The 20,941-nt window shown below is 39.9% G+C and overlaps 1 pseudogene; it reads left to right on the top strand.

Annotated features, from left to right (window-relative positions):
• Positions 1 to 14,792: 14,792 nt before the first annotated feature.
• Positions 14,793 to 16,346, top strand: LOC121143727 (annotated as a pseudogene).
• Positions 16,347 to 20,941: the final 4,595 nt, after the last annotated feature.

Genomic DNA, 20,941 nt, shown 5'->3' with positions numbered 1-20,941 from the left:
TGTAGAAATGCAGTATTTTTGTTGTGGCTAAGTCTATACAAGCTTAGTATCTGTCACATAAGAAGAACTCAAAAAGCAGGGGTGGAATGAAGGACCACCCAGAACAGTGATGTCTCAAGAAGGAAGAGAAATGCAGAGAGCTTAGCTATTGCTCTTCTTCTCAAAATGACACTGTTTCTTAGAAAGATATGAGGTTCTTGCAGATTCCACAGAAAATTACCGATCGTTTATTCTCCTGGACTTAAAGATTATGACTCCTCAGACTTACACAAACAGGGCTGCAGAAGGTCAACACATTGGATAACAATGGGTAGCAGACCTAAAGTTTGGATGCTAGCCATATGAAAACAATGCACACCCCCTCCCCAAATCCTGCAATGTTTCTGCCTCCTTGGGTGGAATCCTGGATCATGTGCTCTTCTAACCCTGGCCCTTCCCTAGTTTTAGATGCTAATCTGTGATGGTTGATTTAGCTTTAGCACTGAGTTTATTTATGTTGCCAAGACTTTATTTATTCTTCAGTGCTGTTGGTTACCTCCTTTTATAAATGAAGGAACAAAGAGGAAACTTTGTTGAAAACACAATCTCATACGATGATTTTATTATGATGGGAAAATGGGAGGCAGGGTTTACAAGGTTCACTTGAGATCAATGAGCAAGAGAGGTGTGAACTTTCCCCATCAGAGGCACATGAATATATGGAAGGCCCTTACAGGAAGGATTACAGGCATGCCCTAGACATGGAAATACATGTGTTATCACATGTACAAATTAGACTGTCTGAAATCTTCTTTTAAAACTTTAAAAGGAGAAAGAACATAAATCTATGCAGTGAATTTGAAGGCAGTTCCAATCCAGACAGAATGCTCCCTCTGCTGGCTGTAGCATGTCCTAGTCTTAATATTAACCAAGTCACCGTAATGGAGGTACCAAGCTAAGTTATGTACTTGATTAGCAATATCTGGAATGATAGTGATGGTTTCAAAACCCAAAGGACAAAGGAGCAAGCTGCCCCTTGGCCAGAGAAGAAAACACTTGTGGCATGGCATAAGGCACTTCCAGAAAAAGGACATGATATCTGCAGAGTTAACACTCAAATTACTTCCTCCATCTTTTAACCATAGCATTTTCAGCAAATACTGCATCCTCAAATCTCTTAGAGTGAACAGGAACTCAAACTGAGGCTCTTCTCAGGAATTTGTCAGCATTACACATCTTGTTTATTTGGAATAAATTCCCTTCCCAGGACAGAGATAATGATCCTGACTCAGAACTGTAACAATGTCCACGAGAACAGAGGCAGGGGGTAGTAATATTCTGTGGCTGTCCAGCCTTCTATCATTTGAGTGGATTTTTTATCAAAAGTCAAAGCACATGTGCATATCACATATGCATAACTTATAGGTGTAATATACATACACACAGTAACACAGGTACCCTAAATACTGCATACACAGTCATATAACTTCACCTATACCATATACATATGCATACATAATCACAATGATTATCACAGACACACATCTCATATCTGTGTATATAGTAATACACAAGAGAACACAAAAACACACATATAATATCTATGGTTCTGCTATATACTTATACATAGTCACAATATATCATACATAAATATATCTCATACATGTGCCACATGCACACGCAAACACATACTCATTCATACTACTCACACTCTTGTACTTGGTTATTACACATTTTACACAGTCATACTTAGATCACACATACTTGTACACTCATGAACATACCACACACCAAAAAACAAAGATTTAAAAGTAACACACTTAAACAAATTTAGAGGTCTAGGGCTATAGTTCATGCACGATCCTGGGTTCAATTCTCAACATTACTAAAAATAAACTCAGAATTGCATTTAATAATTACTCTATGCTCATCCCTAAATGGGATATCTTTATCACATACACTCAGCACCCATCCAGGCTCAGGAAACACTGTGGAAGAGAAGGCAGAAACCAAAGTAAAAGCAAGAGAATGGGTAGAAGTGCTGTGAAATGCTGGCTTCTGAATGCAGCATGGTCATTGCACTCATGAACTCACTGCAGGCATGGCTGCCTGCACAAAATAACCACAAGGTCAAGCCAACAAGATCAGTCAACATTCCAACAGATAACATTCACTGGGTTCAGTGGGTTACAAATAATAAATAAATAGATAAATAAATAATAAAATAGGGGAGGACACGAAGAAGAAGAGAGAGGGAAACCTGTTGGGAGTGCATGGAAGAGTGGGAGAGAAAAGTTTGGATACATATGATCAAGATACATTATTTACATGCATCAAATTGTCAAAGAATAAATAATCGCTATTCTATTTTTTTAAAGAAAGAAAAGTCCAGGGAGACAGTGCCAGACTGTTTTAATATGTAATCAGAACTAATTCAAAGAAAAGAAGACGTAAGAGTGGGAAGATTTAGCAAGGTGAGTGATACATGTCTGTAACTGTAGCACTTAGAGTTAGACAAGCCTGGCTAAAACAGTGGGTTCCAGGTCACTGTGGATTACATAGAAGACCCTGTCTCATAAGCAAATTCTAAACAACACAGGATGAAGGGTAAAAGTGAGAGCAGAAGTAATAAATGTCATGCAAACACAAGGTCACAGAAATTTAGTAAATCAGTTACTTCAGGAACAATCCAGAGATTCAAGTGTGTCTTAGCTTGTGTCTACCTAGATGTTTCCTACCCACCTTATCACAGATGACAAGTGAGTTAACTGTGGATGAACAGCTCCTCTTTACAAACATTTTCTGACTACCTGCCCTAGGAAAGACAGTGTGGGAACCTAGATGTACTTAATAGGCTGGACAATCTAAAGGCTAGAATTCATTCAATAAAAATAGATGGCACCACATAAATGGTAATCAAAATCAAATTACAAAGCTCTTTTGATTAAGAATTCACCTCCTTCTATACCTGCTTGGGACACAGTCCTACTCAAGTCTTTCTCATAAGCAACTGCTCCACAGACTGCTCCAGAAGAGACATTCATTTGCAGCAAATGGAGTTAGTTAACTTTTGTTTTTTTCTCCTTCTCCACTTAAATGAAATCATTGGTGATTAACTCATACAAATGAACCTGAGTATGAAAAGCAGAGAGAACTCATCATGAAGGACCAGGAAGAACTTGCCTGGACATGGGACCCATGTGGAAATCTCTACAGCAGCTTATTGAGATCATTGCACACATTGCATTGGGAGCATGCTGACTGTATATAATGGCTTCATAAACTGCATACTGCATTGCAAAATGCCTTCTTGGTTGTATCTAAGACAGAAACACAATATGTCCCTGCTTGCCTGCCTGTAGATATTCCCAGAGTCAGCCCATCCACCCACCCAGTTATGGTCACCACAGAACTATGGCCACCACCCAACTTCGGGTCACTCTAGATTTGCTGGACAGTGTGAAGCCCAATATGAAACCCAAGTTAAAGAACCACAATGCTATCACCCACAACCGCATGCCAGTTTATTAGTCACAACACCAGCTGTGTTGACTTACGAACATGGGAAGACACACTTGTAGCTCCAAAGTAACCGTATGACTAAAACCAAGCATTGTTCAGTTGGTCCACAATATAACAAGTTGGGAATAACAGCAAACAAAGATGCACACAACAGAGACACAAGACCAAATATCCACACCAAGAAACACAACAAATCATCTACCTTCAGAAACGTAGAATCCACTGGAGGCAAAAGAAAAAAACATACATTCAGGACAACTTACCTTCGGTGCCTTTCTGTGAGTTAAAATGACCTCCATAGGCTCATAGAGAGTGGCATTATTTGGAGGTGTGGCCTTATTGGAGTAGATGTGGCCTTGCTGAAGGAGGTATGCCATTGGGGGGTAGGCTTTGAGGTTTCAGAAGTTCAAGTCAGGCCCAGTGTCTTCCTCTCTGACCGTTGCCTGGGGAATCCAGATAGAGAACTCTTAGCTACCTCTCTAGCATCATGTCTGCCTGCATGTCACCATGCTTCCCACCATATTTCCCACCATGCTGGCAATGGGCAAGACCTCTGAAATGTAGCAAGCCCCAATTAAATGTTCTCGTTTATAAGAGTTGCCATGGTCATTGTGTCACAGCAATAGAAACCCTAACTAAGATACCTTCTCTGCAAACTAGCACCCCCATCTAATATTCCCCAAGATAAGCAACTTAACTGATTTACAAAACAAGAACTTCAAAAATAACCATTGTGAATGTGAAGGTAGGTTGGGAGGGTTAGTGGGAGGGTGGGAGGGAAGGGGGCTGATATGTAAAATAAGATTGTTTCTAAATAAAAAGAAATTTAAAATAAATAAAGCTTTCCTCCTAAAGTTAGAATTAAAAAGAAACTCAGGGGGGCTGGAGAGATGGCTCAGAGATTACAAGCACTGACTGCTTTTCCAGAGGTCCTGAGTTCAATTCCCAGTAACCACATGGTGGCTCACAACCATCCCTAATGAGATCTGGTGCCCTCATCTGGCATGCAGACATTATATGCATAATAAATAAATAAATCTTAAAAAAAAGAAACTCAAAGAAGGCTATGAATAAATGCCTGAAAAAAGACCATAAACACATACACACACAGAGATATACACACACACTTAGACACACACACACATAGAGACACACACAGAGACACACACAGAGAGAGAGAGAGAGAGAGAGAGAGAGAGAGAGAGAGAGAGAGAGAGAGAGAGACAACATTTGAGTGGAATAATGACAATTCAGGATAGTAAAAACAAATTTAATAAAGAGAATCTCAGAAGAACAAAATTGAAATAAAACTTAGAATGAAAAACTCAGGATGTCAAAGTAAAACTGCACAGAAAAGCTCACCAACAGATTGGATCAAATAGAAGGAAATTATCAAGTCTCAAAGACAAGGCAGAAAAAAGAGATCACTCAGTTAAAGAAATGTTACATAATTTTCAAAAAGGAACAAAACATCCAAGAAATCTGGGACACTGCAAAAAGACCAAACCTACTAGTAATACATATACAGACTGAGCAGATAATATTTGAAATAACTGTGTGTGTTTGCATGTATACATATACATATATGTATGCAATAATAATTAATGAAATCAAGGCCATGAATTTTAAAGAGAACAAGGAGAGGTGTATGAGATGATTTGGAGGGAAAAATGATAGGGAGAAATGTTGTAATTATATTATAATCTCAAAAAATTTTAAAGTGATTAAATAAGAAGTCATGATTTGCAAGGGTGTGAGGGGGACATGGGAATTAGAGTAGAAAGAAGGGAAATGGCATAAATACAGTATTCATTGTGAATTATAAAGGGGGAAGAAAAATCAGGAAAGTCTGAATATTGAAACAGCAGGAGCATCATGGCTAGTCACGCACACATAATGCAGCAGAGAATGTCTCTAGAGAGGTCATGCTACTGTAGGGAGGCTAGACAGGAGGCACTCTGGTGAAGTGGGGAGTTGAAACAATAGTCTGTGATCAGAAAATGGGATATATGAGTCCAGGACAGAAAAAGCAAAGCATATTCCATGAAAAAATAAAGTCTTTGAACATAGGTTCTCATTTTCTCCCTTAGTACTCAGGCTGTCAGAACAGGGCGCCTGTTGCATAGTTTTGATCACCCAGCATGTACAGGATGGTTAAAGTCAAAACACTTGAAAGACCCAAATTTCCTGATCTTTACTTGTTTCTAAGCTAAAACTGCTGCATAGTCCAAGAGTTTGGTATCTGACTTTTACTGCTCAGTCACAAACACTATCCTTCCCATCAATAACCCCCATTTCAACCATGTAGTTGATGTGTCAGAGCCAGATTTCAATAAAAATAGGTTGAAATGTTAAAAAAAGAGACAATGATGTAAGACCCAGAGGGGAGAGATACTGTAAATTACTGTTTTCTTGACTTGATATAGATAGTATATTCAATCATAGCTCAAGCTCAAGCCAGCCAAAATCCAAGCATAGATGGAGTTGTGCTCACTGCCCCTCCCCCATTCTTACTGAGGGGCTATTGACAGTTGATAGATACTGGAAGAGGGAGAACATTATTCTTTGAGGATGTGTCACTGATATGTTTCCCATGTTTCAAGGATGATCAGATGATCCCACATATATGTACACATGGGCAGATGTAATTGAACTGAGTGAATCATCAAAATGTAAATGAAAAGGGAAAGAAGAAAGAGAAAACAGCAAAATAATTAAATGTGAACTTGTGAGGGGGACCTAATAAAGGGAGTTTGGAGAAAGGAATGGGAGTTGGAAATGGTTACAATTCATTGTAGACATGTATGAAATTCTCAAACAATAAAAAATGGATCAACTTGCAAAAATAATAACAGTGGTTACACCTTTACTACTTCTCCCTTGATTGTTGCCCAGAACTTGAAGGTAAGACCCTATTGATGAAGACATCCACATGTTGCACATAGGACTCGGAATAACTGAGGTGTAACTGACCTAGAAGCTTCCTTCCTGAAGACTGGTTTTCATAGTATCTGATGGTTCTAAACAAACTGCCAATGGAAGGGGATGTCCACCACACCCATGGATTTTAAATGGCTAGCAATCGATAACTGGGTTCATACGCCCCACATAAAGTTGGTGGCAATAGACTAAGTGCCCCTGCCCACCAGAGCACCAGAATATAGTATCTAGTCTTGTAAACCTGTGAAAGTCCTCAAATCCCTCTTTAAAGGCAAAAATGAGTGACACCCTAATGAGTGTTGACTTGGATGTTTTAAACATCCTTTCTTCTGGCAGCTGTGACTATAGGAATCACATGAGAGTTTAGTATAGTAGAATGAAACCATTTCTCCCAACAAAATAAAGAAACCCCCACGTTGTTACCTCTTCTGCTTTGCCTTGTCCTTTCTTTCGGAATACAGATTCTTCTGAGTCTCATCTTGAATATAGTGGCCAACTTCATCAACTACTCTTGACTATTGGCTTTGTCCCAAGCTACAATTACATCAAGAACAATTATCCCTGGGTAGTCTCCCAGTCAATATAGAATAAATGGGCCTAAGTTAAGGCCCATTATGCAGATTTTAAGTGTACTTTATAAAACAAGGCCTTTAATAATAGAGTAGGAGGTGATCATAGACCTAACTACTTGAAATAAGAACACCTTCTTGAAATATAAGCACATTTGAAAGGTAAGTTATTTTTTTCCTTAACTATACCTATTCCATTCATAGGAATTCTAAGTATGTCCTTGTGCCATTCCAGTGACCCATCTTGGGAATGAAGGTGATAAGGATTAAGAGCATAAATACTCACTTTTCCTGTGTTTTGGAGCAATAGATTGTACAACTACTCAATAATAGTTCTGAGTTAGCCTTACTAACCAACAGTATCATGATGGTACTTTTTTTCCTCAATATGTGTTTTTATTTAAATTAGAAACATGAATGTTTCACATGTCAATCCCAGCTCCCTCTCCCACCCCTCCTCCCTTGTCTCTCCACCAGCCTCTCCAGCCCCCCACCCATCCCCACGTCATTCCCCAAGGAGGGTGAGGCCCTCCTTGGGAGGATCTCCAAAGTCTGTCATTTCATCCAGGTTAGGACCTAGACCCTTCCCCATGTGTCCAGGCTGAAAGAGCATTACTCTATTTGGAATGGGTTCCCAAAGGTCATTCATACACCATGGTAAACACTGATCTACTACCTAAGGCCCCAGTGATTTCTATGGCCTCCTCACTGGCACTGCATTCATGGAGTCTGGATCAGTCCCATTGTTGGCCTCTCAGCCATCAGTCTGGGATTCAAGAGCTCCCCCTTATCCGGTCAACTGTCTTTGTGGGTTTCACCACATGAACTTTTTGCTACCAAGTCTGAACACCTGAGTTCAAACGCTGTGGTTCCACATAGTAGAAGGAGAGAGCCAACTCCTGCAAGTTGTCCACTGACCTCCACACATGCCCCAAAACATGCCCCACAATAAATAAAAAGTAAATAAATGAAACAAAAATCAAAGAAAGTCCTCTAGCTTAGGCCATACATATTTGTTTACTAATTTTGATTTTACTAAACTATCCTTTAGGGTTTTTTTTAATTAACTTACTTTTATTTAAACTTTTTCCACACAATATGTTTTGATCATATTATTTTCTGTCCTCAATTCCTACCAGGTTCTCCTCCACCTCCCTGCTCAGAAAACTTCATGTCCTTCATCTCTCAAAAAATTTAAAATTAAAACAAATTAAAATAACCAAACAAAAAACACTAAGATAAAAAGTCAAAACAAAACAAAAACACTATAGAAGAAAGTTGGATTATTTTTATGCCTTCCAGGGTAACTGCCCATTGCTTATCAACAACTTTAGTGGATTTGTTAGTGGGTTTAGGCAAAGGTTATTTCCAGCTGCTCCTGGTAACATTGTAAGTCAGATTTGGGGGACAGGAATGAATTCATGGGCTTGTTCTTACAAAATCCAATGGAGACTCCTACTATCTGCCTTCCATCCTTGCCAATGGTGATTTTGTATTCCTAGTTCCTTTTGAACTAGGGTTTGATAATGATTTGGGTTCCATGTAGTCAGTAAGTGTCTTGTTGGTGAAGGAGACAATTCTAGATGTATCTGTGAAGTCAGTGACATGGATAAGCATGCTACATTGCAGAGGACAGTATCCAAAACAAGGAATCATCTAGATCACAGATGTCATTAATGGCAAGACTTAGATAAGTGCTAGAATCAAACTGACTCAGCACTTGCTCACTAGAGCTCTTTAGCTCTGTGAGCAAACACATTTAATACCATAAGACAAAGCAGCAACAAGAAAATGAGGTTTGGAAGTCACAAACACTTTATAGTAAGCAGAATACCTTCCTTGGATGTAAGCTTATAGGTTATCTGGTTAGTCTTTTGGCCAAAGGCATCCAATTAATTAGAGTGATTCTAAAAGTTGGCTGCTGCTCTCTGCCCAAATAAACAATGCTAATGTATCCCAAAAGACAAGGAAAGTTTTGCTCCCTTATGAACCACTGGAAATACTTTGTAGACTCTTCATACTCAAACATGGTTCAGAAACCAACACCATTGGCACCACCTGAGAAATGAAGGCATTCTAGTTCCACCCCAGAGCTTTGAAATGAGGGTATATACTGTTACGAAGATCAACAAACCAGGAGCCTATATGTACACTGAAATGCACTGTACAGGTATCGTAGTTAGTATGTGTGTGCTGGCAATATAATTTTAAGTTTATGAATGCCTAGGGACTGCCTGGTTTCATACTTTCAGCTCTCTAGCATACCAAATGTAAATTTTCAATATCAGATTATTATCAGCCCAATTTCAGATCTGTTTTGTTTATATAACGATGGTCATTTCAAGGCCAGTGAGCTGAGGCACAAATTATTTCATTTTCCCCTCAATTAAATATCTAATGATCTGCAAACAAGTTCCTAGAAGATGCCACTTGCAGAAACTCTATGGACTTTCACAATGTGAGTCATTACACTCCTTATCGATTCACTTCGCATGAAGGATACTTAAAGCCCAGTGGTGACAGGGGTGGTAGAGAATCCTGCTCTGCAGAAATACCCCCAGCATGCCACCCATACACACATGTACACGATTAATGTGCATATAGACCACACTCCTTGCCTATGTCCTCAAGGTATAGTGCCTCTTAGCAACTTTGTTCCTTCCTAGACCATACACAGACTGTGGATCCAAATCACTAAATCACCACTACAAAAATTCAACAAGAGGCATAAGGCATATGTGCTCTCGCGCCCTCGGGGCTGGCTCGCCTGTGTCCCCTGTCAACAGTATCAGCTCTAGTGAGAAGCCCAGGGAAGGTGCCCTGCCCTCTCTCCCATGTGCTATAGCTGGTAAGGGGCGGGGCCAGTTCTCCCACTATCTAGGCCCCAGGGCCAGCTCTCTCACCTGCCTCAGATGGCAAGGCGAGAGAGGGTGGTTTTTCCTTACCCGTACCGTCACATGGTGGAGGGTGCCACCGGACATGACACACAACTAGTCCTTCTGTTCTCATGACCCACCCAAGTCAACTCACCTATGGCTGCCAACAGGGTCAGCTCTATGGTGCTGCCCAGGCTAGGTGTAGGACCTGCTCTCACAACTACTGCTTCCGGTGGTAGGCAATACCAATTCTCCTACTATCCTGACCTCAAGGCCATCTCTCCAACCTGCCACTGGCAACGAAGAACTAGGGACAGGGGAGGTCATCTCTCCCTCTCCCATTCCACCACATGGCAGGTGAAGGGAGGAGCCAGATCCCCCACTCCCGTTGGCAGCATGGGATCACCTGTGTTCCCATCAATGGGGTCAGCTCTACTGCGCTGCCCAGGTGAAGTTCAGGGCCTGCTCTACTGAGTGCTACAGCCCATGAGGGGCGGGGTCAGCTCTCCCAGTCTTGTGACCCCGGACCAGCTTTTCCTTTTGGCAGTAGGTAAAGAGAGGAGAGGAATGTGGGGATGTTGGGCCTAAAGAAGGCTCTGATTCGAGATCCAGTGTAAGTTCCTGAGCCTGGCTAGAGTTTGGAGACCTATCTCTGGCCTATAACCTCCACATTGGGATGACTCAGCAGAGCCTGATATAAGACTGCCCGCTGCCTAGCTACCTGCCAGCTTGGTGGAATATTATTGGCCCTTACTCCTCAGGTCACCTTACCCCGTCCTAAGATTCCCATCCCCTACCTCAGCCCTACATAAGTCCCTGCCTGTTGAAATAAATCAAGATCCTCCTTCAACAGACCCCCGACTCTGTGTATTCTTCCTGTGCAGCCCTATCCTCGCTGCTATTGGTGGTAACAGGAGCCACAGACTACGATTGCAGCAGGACCACAGACACAGACATGGCCCCTGGAAGCATCCCAGGCAGGAGTGACACCAGAAGGCAAGGGTAAGGGAATGCCCGCTCTGCTTACCACTTACCACACGAAGGAGAGCCAGCCTCAGAGGCATGAGAAAGGAAGAGTTGGTCCTGCCCCTTAGTTCATGCATGATCCTGGGTTCAATTCTCAACATTACTAAAAATAAACTCAGAATTGCATTTAATAATTACTCTATGCTCATCCCTAAATGGGATATCTTTATCACATACACTCAGCACCCACCCAGGCTCAGGAAACACTGTGGAAGAGAAGGCAGAAACCAAAGTAGGAGCAAGAGAATGGGTAGAAGTGCTGTGAAATGCTGGCTTCTAAATGCAGCATGGTCATTGCACTCATGAACTCACTGCAGGCATGGCTGCCTGCACAAAATAACCACAAGGTCAAGCCAACAAGATCAGTCAACATTCCAACAGATAACATTCACTGGGTTCAGTGAGTTACAAATAATAAATAAATAGATAAATAAATAAATAATAAAATAGGGGAGGACACGAAGAAGAAGAGAGAGGGAAACCTGTTGGGAGTGCATGGAAGAGTGGGAGAGAAAAGTTTGGATACATATGATCAAGATACATTATTTACATGCATCAAATTGTCAAAGAATAAATAATCGCTATTCTATTTTTTTAAAGAAAGAAAAGTCCAGGGAGACACTGCCAGACTTTTAATATGTAATCAGAAGAACTAATTCAAAGAAAAGAAGATGTAAGAGTGGGAAGATTTAGCAAGGTGAGTGATACATGTCTGTAACTGTAGCACTTAGAGTTAGAGAAGCCTTACCAAGTGCAGCAATCCAGAGAGCTGGCCCTGCACCATGCCTGGGCAAAACAGGAGAGCTGGCCCTGGTGATGTGAATGAGGGTGGGACCAAACAGAGGGTGTGAGAACAGGAGAACTGACCCCACTCCTTGCTGTCTGCTACACTGGGTGAGCTAGCTGAGGTAGTGCTGGAGAGCTTGCCTCTGTGGGGACAATGAGGGAAAGATGGCAGGCTGACCAACCCTACAACTACCCAGGCCCAGAACCAGGGTGATGAGTTGGCCCGCTCCAAATCCACCCCATCTGTGATTTTCTAGAGTATGTGAAGGGGCTGGACCTGCAGATCCAAAGTTATAGGATCTCCATGACACAAGGCAACAACAGGATATCCAAGAGGAGTCCCAGCAAGCGCCCGTTACCAATGCTGTAGCAGAAGCCAAAGGCCTCAAAGCAGACTTGTAACAGAAGAAACAAAAGCCCAGATAAAGATATCGGTGTTCAAGCTAAAGATCAGAAAAGCAAACCAGCCAAGCCACTAGCTTTCACCTCTACCTCAGGCTAAAAGGGCTGATCCTGTCTCCACAGCTCTCACCAAGCCTCATACTGCTGTCTCTCCTCAGTGTGACTGGAGAATATATCTCAGAATGCAGCCTTAGACACTGGGCTCCTGTGTTTTATGTGCCTCTCTATGGCTGGGATTAAAGGTATGTGACCCCAAGAGTTGGGATCTAAGGCGTGAGCTCTGTTACTCTTCACTCTTGTATAGGCCAGGGTGACCTTGAACTCAGAGAGATCCATCTGTCTGTCTCCAGAGTCCTGGGATTAAAGGTGTTGTGTCACCACTGCCTAGCTTCTACAGCTAACTAGTGTGGCTGGCTTTGTTTTCTGATGCTTCAGGCAATCTTTGTTAAATCATAAATAATATATTTCCACAATGATTCATTTCAATGAACACTTACAAGTAACGATGTATGCACTAAAGGGTATACTGCGTGACTCACTGAGCCACACTACAGCTGCCACACTGAGATTTTGTTTGTTTGATTGATTGATTGATTGATTGATTGATTGATTTGCTTTGACTTGACTTTTAAATTTTGTTTTGTGAGGAGGTTGCAAGGGTAGAGGGCAGAAGTGAGGGGACAGGGACACAAGTGGAATCGGAATACGTGATGTGAAATCTACATGAGTCAATCAAAGTTTTCTTTTAAAGCATAAGGTAATAGATGCAAATGGATGGTTTTGAAAACTGTTCCACAGTTTTTCTTGTAGGTAGAAGGAAAGTAAATCACAGCAAATGTGAACCTCTCCTCCCACACAAACAAAAAAGTCATTGTATTTGTATTGTTTAGAGACTTAGCTGTATAAAATTCCATCTGGAAAATGAACAGTACTGTTTTTATTTTTTAAAAAAGAAAAGAAAACAACTGAAGGACACTGGGGCAGATGAGTAGTCAGGTCTAGTAAGATCCAGCATTCTACAACCCGAGGAAACCAAGAATGAAATAACAAATCAAACATGCCAACAACTATTAACCAACACATACAAATGCTTACTTTAACAGTAATCAATTACAACTATGTTTTTATTATGTTATCATGATAAAACATTTAAAAATTTTACTACACATTTATTGGGGGGGTTGAATGTTCATGAAACAACATGTGTGTGGGGGTCAGAGGACACACAGGGATTGGTTCTCGATTTCCACCATGAGAGTCCTAGGGATTGAATGTAGGTTATCAGGCTGAGCAGCAAGTCTCCTTACTTCCTGAGCCATATCACTGGCCCATTAAAAAAATTTCAAAAGCAGCCACAGCTCTCTGGAGTGCAATAAAATTCATGAAAATGTGTGATAGGCCTATAAGAAGATAAAATTTTATGAGTAGTTGGGCATTATGTACAAAATCTAGATGATAATATAGAAATAATTAAAATAGAAACAGCATCTTTTAAACTTCTTTTAGGAAAATAATTTAAAAAGCACACTATTCAAGATATAAAACTGTAAAAATTATTTAAAAGACTTTCCATTAAGAAGAGAGTAAGTTGCCAAAACCCTCTTCCCATTGCTGCTTATGGAACTGTTTTCCAGGCTCAAGCACCATCACTCCTGCAGTCATATTTCAAAAGGACCTGACTATTGCTCAAGCTACTGACAGACCTCAAAACCATCTAGACATCTAGGTGTGTTTTCCAAGTATACATAGTATACAAGTGATAGATTTGTGGAAGCTTTCACAAGATTTTAAAGGAGGCCAGGATATAGGTAACATGGTGTCATTCCTAAGGAGAGCTCATGGGAAATACATGAAACTGTGAGCATGAAGCCTTAGCCACAGTAGTGACCTCAGGATACTGGAAATGCCAGAAACATGAACTATCTGTCTAGGAAGGCTGCAGAGAAGAGAAACCAATCCATGTGTGCTCTATATGGAAAAATCACTGGGTTCAAGGGCAGCTCAAACCTTCAGAGCTCCCACAAGGACACTGAATTTCTGGGTGTCAGTTATAATGTCTCCTTTTCTCATCTCTTGTTTTATTTTTTATGGTTTTTTTTTATTTTTGGTTTTTCGAGACAGGGTTTGTCTGTATTGTTTTGGAGGCTGTCCTGGAACTCTCTCTGTAGATCAGGCTGGCCTCGAACTCACAGAAATCCACCTGCCTCTGCCTCCTGAGTGCTGGCATTAAAGGCATGCGCCACCAACGCCTGGCCATCTCTGGGTTTATTAATTTGATCAGTCTCTTTCTTTTGATTAATTTGGTTAAAGATTTGTTAATCATGTTAACCTTTCCAAAGTACTAGCTATTGGTTTCATTCATTCTTTGTATTATTTTTCCTTTCTAATTTATTTACTTTAATGCTAATTCAATTTTAATTACCTATTCATGTCTACTCTTCTGTCATTGATTACTCTTGTTTTTCTAAGGCCTTCCCATGTATTGTTAAGTGATTAATTTGACATATCCTACATTTTTGATATGGGCACATGGGGCTATAAACGTCCCTCTTATGACTGCCTTCACTTTGTGCCATAGATTTTGCTATGCTGTCTTTTTATTTTCATTCAGTGGTAGGCATTTTTAAACTACTTTCTTGATTCCTTCCTTCGCCCAATTTTGATTTAGTGGTATGCTGTGTACTTTCCGTAGATGCTGTACAACAGATATCTAGCCTTCATCCACAGTGGACAGAATGTAGGATGTAATTTCAAGTTGTTTGTATTTTAAAGGCTTGTTTTGTGTCCAAATTGAGGTTTGTTTAGAAGACTGTTTCATGAACTTTTTAGTACACTAAGAGTGCATTCTTTAGTGTTTGAGTGTGATGCTCTGTAGACCTCTTAGGTTCATAAGTTTATGCTATCATTTAAGCCCAGAGTTATTGTGTTTAGTTTTCACTAAATGTATTTAGTTTTTTGTGGGGTATTCAAATCACACACTGTCTATGGTTCTCAATCCAATAGTGTTTCTTTTATGAAATCAGATGTTCCCAGCTTGGATGCATGTATATTTAGGATTATAATAAGATGTTGTGTGATTTTTTTTCTTTAAAGAGTATAGAGTCCTTTTTATGTCTTCTGATTAGCTTTGTTTTGAAGTCTATTTTGTCTGATATTAGACTAGCTAGATTTGCTTGTTTCTTAATTCCATTTGCCTGGAATACCTTTTTCCGTCCTTTCACCCTAAGGTGGTGGGAGAGAAGGGTAAAGGAGGAAATATGGGGAAGAACAAATAACACTAAAGAACATTTGAAAAACCACATGGAAACCTAATACCATAGAAGCTTCCTAAAACATATGCATATATCAAAGAAATTTACATGGAGATGTCATTTAATGGGGAAGACAATGCCCCAACTAGACATTTTATGCCACCGACTAAAACCTCCAGTTCCAGCCATTGCAGTACATTGAGCTCCATAGAGACAGCACCGGGCCAAGCGCGAGCCGGACTGGCACTGGGAGATTCTGTGCCTCTCGGATGAAAATCATCTAAACGTGGGCAAAGGAGATCCTAAGAAGACGAGAGGCAAAATATCCTCATATGCATTCTTTGCGCAAACTTGCCGGGAGGAACACAAGAAGAAGCACCCGGATGCTTCTGTCAGCTTCTCAGAGTTCTCGAAGAAGTGCTCAGAAAGGTGGAAGACCATGTCTGCTAAAGAAAAGGGGAAATTTGAAGACATGGCAAAGGCTGACAAGGCTCATTATGAAAGAGAAATGAAAACCTACGTCCCCCCAAAGGGGAGACCAAAAAGAAGTTCAAGGACCCCAATGCACCCAAGAGGCCTCCTTCGGCTCTCTTCTTGTTCTGTTCTGAGTATCGCCCAAAAATCAAAGGAGAACACTCTGGTTTCTCCATTGGTGATGTTGCAAAGAAACTGGGAGAGATGTGGAACAACACTACCGCAGATAACAAGCAGCCCTACAAAAAGAAGGCTGCCAAGCTGAAGGAGAAGTACGAAAAGGATATTGCTGCTTACAGAGCTAAAGGAAAACCCGATGCAGTGAAAAAGGGGGTGGTCGAGGCAGAAAAGATCAAGAAAAAGAAGGAAGAAGAAGATGAGGAGGAAGATGAAGAGGATGAGGAAGAGGAGGAAGAAGAGGAAGATGAGATGAAGATGATGATGATGAATACATTGGTTCTAGCTCAGTTTTTTTGTCTATAAAGCACTTAACCCCCCTGTACACAACTCACTCCTTTTAAAGAAAAAAATTGAAATGTAAGGCTGTGTAAGATTTGTTTCTAAACTGTACAGTATCTTTTTTTTTGTATAGTTAACACACTACTGAATGTGTCTTTAGATAGCCCTGTCCTGGTGGTATTTTCAGTAGCCACTAACCTTGCCTGGTACAGTCTGGGAGTTGTAAATTGGCATGGAAATTTAAAGCAGGTTCTTTAAATTAGTTATATATGAGGACGGTAGGTTTTTCTTTTTTGGGGGGAGGGGTTTCCATCTTCAGTTGTCTCTGATGCAGCTTATACGAAGATAATTGTTCTGTTAACTGAATACCACTCTGAAATTGCAAAAAAAAAATTGCAGCTATTTTGTTGACATTCTGAATGCTTCTAACTAAATACAATTTTTTAATTAAAAAAAAACCCTCCAGTTCCAGGAACGGGTTACATCTTTTTGAGTTGTTCACCAAAAGGAACCCCATTAATCACCCCCAAACAAAACTGCACAGGCTATTGCCAAGGCTTTTGTTACTTTTCACAACCTGATAGTAAGGTCCTATTCCTGAAGATACGATTTACTTACTGCATCAAACAGTCAAGAGACGTCAAGCTGGTGCCTAACTAGAAGCTTCATCCTTAGTAACTAGCATTCATGATACTGTCAGACACTCTCCACATGCCTGAAGGAGAAAAATGAGCACCAATATCATCCAGCTACAAACTCTGCAACCTGCCACACTAACCTGCCTGCTGTGTAACAAATATTGTGGAAGTAACCAACCATGTTTTTATTGGATTTAAGGCCCACTCTATGAGATGGCACCAATACCTGGCAATAATAAAGTAACAGAAACCAAGAATATGAGACTAGATAGGTCACATGGACTGGGAGGTAAAACCTACTACTATTATTCTGATAAAGGAACATAGCAATGAAATGTCATCTAAATGACATATTGCTATATCGATGGATCAGTGCCTTGTTCAACCCACACTGGAGAAGTTTCTTCGTGTAGTAGATGAGAATCAAAACAGAGATCCAAAGTGTACAGTGAACAGAAAGTGAGACACTTTGGAGCTCTCAAAGAGTCCTAAATGGAATGTCTTCATCACACCCATCCCCTCAAAGATCATGGATATGTCAGAAGAGGAGAAAAAAAAGATTGTAATGCCCAGGTGTTGTGGATGACACCAAGGAAACAGCATCTTCCAGACACAAAATGATACATGTGTGAACTCACGGAGACTGGCAGCCGACACAAGACCTGAACAGGTTCAGGCCAAATGTGGTCCCAACACAGAGAGGTAGAAGTGTACAAGGATGCTTGCCCCTAACAAGGAAGTTATCTACAATTGATGCCCACTGGAAAATGGAAAAATCAGTTTTCTCTAATGGAGTCCCACTAAATTTACCAACCACATCCCATAGCAGGCCTCATGCACAGAAGTAGCTGATAAATACAAACAAATTCATGGTATTTTGTGGACATTTTGTTTCATTTTGCTTTGTTTGGGAGTATCCTTTTGGTCTTACTTGTCATTTGTTTGCTTATTTTTGATTCCCATTTTTTGTGTTTTTACACATGGGGTTGTATTTCTTGTTTTGTTGAGGTTTTATTTTTGTTTCATTTTTATATGTTTAATTTTTAAACATAAAAGGAAAGAGAAGATAAAATCGCATGGGTGGGTATATAGGGAATATCTGGGAGGAATTGAGGAAAGAGAAAAACATAATTAAAATATATTATATGAAAAACATTTTTTCAATAAAAAAGATCATCCTCCATGATCAAATAAGCTTTTTACTTGAAATGCAGGATTGGTGCAACATATGTAAATCAATAAATATAATAAACCATATAAATGAAATTGAAGACAAAAACACATGATATTCTCAATAGATTCAGAAAAGACCTATAGCAGAATTCAACATGCCTCTATGATAAAAGACTTAGATAGAGTAGGATGAGAGGGAACGTGCAAAGCATATGGCAAACCCACAGCCAATGCTATCCTAAGTAGAGCAAAAATTGAAGCGATTTCATTAAAATTAAGACAGAGACAGGGCTATCCATTATCCCCACTCATTTTCATTATTGTTCTGGAAGCACTTGCTGGAGCAATAAGACAAGAGAAAAAAAACTAAAGATGTAAAAATAAGAAAAAAAGTCAAACTATCTCTACTTGCAGATAAAATTATATCATACATAAGAAATATATAATTCACAACAGAAAACTTATAGAAATAATAAACAATTTCAGCAAATTGGCAAGTATAAATCAATTTATAAAAACCCATAGCTTTTCTAAATATCAACAACACTCTGAGAAAGAAATTATGGGTACATTAAAGACAAAAAAAATCTTACAATAAACTTAATCAAGGAGGTAAAAGACCTCTACAATAAAAACTTCAAATTTCTGAAGAGGTTGATAAAGACAATAGGAAAAAACTAGAAAAATATCCTGTGTTCATGAATCAGTAGAATTAATATTGTGACAGAGACCATAATATCAAAAACAATTTACAAATTAAATGTAATTCCAATCAAAACACCCACAATATTCTTCACATAAATGAAAAAAGAATTCTAAAATTCATATGCAACAGAAGAGACCTCAGGTAGTCAAAGCAATTCTGGGCAAAAGAAGAATGCTGGAGAGATTGCTATTCCAGACTTGATTTCAAGATATATTATAAATCTGCAGTTAAAAAAAATAGTGGCACAAAACAGACATATAAACCAATAATGAAATAGAAGACACAAACATGAGTACTTATAATCACAGCAAACTTTTATTTGATAAAGATGCAAAAACATACACTGGGAAAAGACAGCATCTTCAAGGACTGGACAGGGAGAACTGGATGTCCACAAGAAGAAGAATTCAAGTAGACTGTATCTAACCCTACACAAAAATAGCACAAGGTGAATTAAAGGACTCAATTTGAAATCGAAAACACTAAAACTGTAACAAGGAACATAGGCAGTAGTCTACAAGATACAGCTGTAGGAACAACTAGCAATCTGAGCAATAGTGAGGGAGCAGGAAAATTGACTCAGGGGAAGAATAGACAAGAGCAAGAAAAGAGGAGATACCATAATAGAGGGAACCATTATAGGTTTAAAGAGAAATCTGGCACTAGGAAAATGTTCAGGAATCCACAAGGATGACCCCAACTAACAATCTAAGCAATACCTTCCCCGACAGAGTGATGACTACCTTTTATGCCATCCTAGAGCCTTCATCCAGTAGCTGGTGGAAGCAGAAGCAGACATCCACACCTAAAAACTGAGTTGAACTCTGGAATCCAGTTGCAGAGAGGGAGGAGTGATGAGCAAAGGGGTCAAGACCAGGCTGGAGAAACCCACAGAAACAGTTGACCTGAACAAGCGGAAGCTCATAGACCCCAGACTGATAGCTGGGAAACCTGCATATGACCGAACCAGACCCCCTGAATGTAGATGTCAGTTAGGAGGCTTGGGCAATCTATGGGTCCTATGATAGTGGATCAGTATTTATCCCTATTATAGGAATGGACTTTAGGAGCCCATTCCACATAGAGTGATACTCTCTCAGTCACACAGAGGGGAGGGCCTGATATAACAGACTTTGAAGATTCCCCATGGAAGACATCACCTTCCCTGGGAAGCAGAAAGGGGATGGGATAGGGGACTGGTGGGGGCCATGGGAGGAGGGGAAGGGGAGGGAACTGGGATTGACATGTAAAGCAAGCTTGTTTCTAATTTAAATTTTTAAAATCTGAGAAAAAAAGATACAGGTGTAGGAAAGGACTTTCTGAACAGGACTCTTGTAGCCAAGTAATTGAAACCTAAACCTGACAACAGGGACCTCACAAAACTAAAAAGCTTCTGCACAGCTAAGGAAACAGTCAGGTGAAGAAGAAGCCCACAAAATGGGAGAGTCTTTCCAGCTCTCCATCTGATGGAGGACTAACATCCAGAATATACAAAGAACTCAAAAACTGTCAATGAAACAAATGACCCAATTTTAAAAATGGGTTAGGGATCCAAACACAGTTCTGAAAAGAAGAAACAAAATTTCCTTGAATACAAAATATCTATTTCAGAAAGTGTTCATCACTCTTAGCAAGTAGAGAAACGCAAAGTTAAACAATTTTGAGATTTTTTTTTATCTCACCCCATTCAGAATAGCTAAGATCAACAAAACAATTGAAAAAGAAAATGCTAGCAAGGTTCCTAATATTGGTGGGAATGCAACTTAGTATAGTAATTCTGAAAATCAGTATGAAGAATCTTCAAAAAACTAACAATAAATCAACCATGTGACTCAGTATCATTTCTTGGTATATACACAAAGGTCCCAGATACTTCCTCACCAATGTTGACTGCCATGTATTCACAATAGCTAGGACATGGAAACAATCTAAATGTCCTTCAACAGACAAATGAATAATAAAAATGTGGTATATATACACATGGAATACAATAAAGAAAGGTGAAATCATTAAAATTTTAGGTTAGACTCTTAAGCATACATCCAAAAGATGCCCATTCATACAACAAGGATGTCTGTTCCACTATGTTCATAGCAGTATTATTTGAAATAGCCAGAACTTGGAAGCAACCTAGATGCCC

Source organism: Mesocricetus auratus, unplaced genomic scaffold (genome assembly GCF_017639785.1).
Source record: "Mesocricetus auratus isolate SY011 unplaced genomic scaffold, BCM_Maur_2.0 Super-Scaffold_100013, whole genome shotgun sequence".
Classification (NCBI taxonomy): domain Eukaryota; kingdom Metazoa; phylum Chordata; class Mammalia; order Rodentia; family Cricetidae; genus Mesocricetus; species Mesocricetus auratus.
The sequence above is the reverse complement of the archived record's forward strand: the minus strand, read 5'-3'. Positions and strand labels throughout refer to the sequence as shown.